Source organism: Pecten maximus, unplaced genomic scaffold (assembly GCF_902652985.1).
Source record: "Pecten maximus unplaced genomic scaffold, xPecMax1.1, whole genome shotgun sequence".
NCBI classification, from domain to species: Eukaryota; Metazoa; Mollusca; class Bivalvia; order Pectinida; family Pectinidae; genus Pecten; species Pecten maximus.
The window spans coordinates 1,109-2,603 of NW_022981582.1; the positions used below are offsets into that span (position 1 = coordinate 1,109).

A 1,495-nucleotide genomic window follows, 5' to 3' on the forward strand; every position below is an offset into this window, starting at 1 on the left:
AACTTAACTTACAACAAATGTCAAAACAAGATTAATTCTGTCTCCGAGATAGAGATATTTAATTTCAAATAGGTTTCGGAACAAAAAATTGTGTCATTTTGGGGTCAAATATCATATTTTGCAATTCTTGAACAATTTTTAAGCTGTTACCATGATATTCACAGTTCTAAAAATCACAGAAAAAAATAAATTTACTTATCCTTCAGAGCTGTATTAAAATTGCAAATACTGTAAAGATTACAAATATATATGCTTTATTAGAGGTAATATGTAAGGTTAACTGGCAATGTTCACATATCTAAAACATGTGCAATATTTTTCAGAATTGGGCATTCTTACTGTACACTGCTACCACAATCAAAATTGTCTCTGAAAGGTGTTTTAGACGACTCAATCTGAGGCAGACGAAAGCGTCAACGAATCTTCGTATTTCTCTGTGACTGGACAGCGCTTACATGCAATCAAACTTTCCATACACAACATTATGTATTTCAGTTTCTGTCTACGGGAAATTTTGCGCTGTCAGGCGAGAAATTGCCGGCCGTATTTGAGCTAGGTTTACAACAGTATTGCTGCATGAACATTCTACTGTACCTCTTTTATTGAAACCAGGCTTTCAAAGAATTTACATGTCGTACTATTGATCGAGTTCTACGTATTCAAAGTATTTCAATATGTTCCATTCCCGTTGTCCCTTGAACATCACTGACATTAAAACTAAAGTTATTGAATTGAAAATGTATCAATTTTCATTTTGGTATACACCATTCGAGAACTGACATTCCATTCATGAACATTAAATCCTGGAGCAAAACATGCGATTCATATCCGTTGAATTGTCTCCCCTGCACACTCGAGTACCGTGCTTTAAGGGGGAAAAGGAAAGAATTTCAATGATCATTAGGTACTCATCAAAATTTCCATACACAACATTATGTATTTCAGCCGTCTACAGGAAATTTTGCGCTATCCGGCGTGAAATTGCAGGCCCTTTATGGGCTAGGTTTACAGCAGTATTGCTGCATGAAAATCATACTGTACCTGTTTTATTGGAACCCGCCTTTAGTATATCAGATGATATATGTGGCAATGCTAGCATACTTACCTGGTACAGGGGCTACCGTGATCAGGAACGGCGGTGCCCCCAGGTCGAGGCCTAACCATTGCACTCCGGTCGGGCTGAACCCTGCGATAATCCCAAATGCGGATTACTCGGGTACGCTATTTTTAGCTCACCTGGACCGAAGGTCCGGTGAGCTGATGCCATGGTGCAGCGTCCGTCGTCCGTCCGTCGTCCGTCGTCCGTCGTCCGTCCGTCAACATTTGCTTCAAATCGCTACTAGTCAAAAAGTTCTTATTGGATTTTGACCAAATTTGGTCAGAAACATCCTTGGCAGAAGGGGATCAGATTTTGCATAAATGGTGACTCTGACCCCCAAGGGGCCTGAGGGGCGGGGCCCAATAGGGGAAATTGAGGCAATTCCTTTAAATCGCT

At 40.2% G+C, this 1,495-nt stretch overlaps 1 non-coding gene across 1 annotated transcript; it reads left to right on the plus strand.

The window, feature by feature from the left end:
- The first annotated feature begins 1,097 nt into the window (after positions 1–1,097).
- LOC117320142 lies at positions 1,098–1,258 on the plus strand. Its single transcript, XR_004530931.1, has one exon. It is a non-coding gene; the product is annotated as a U1 spliceosomal RNA (small nuclear RNA).
- The last annotated feature ends 237 nt before the right edge of the window (positions 1,259–1,495 follow it).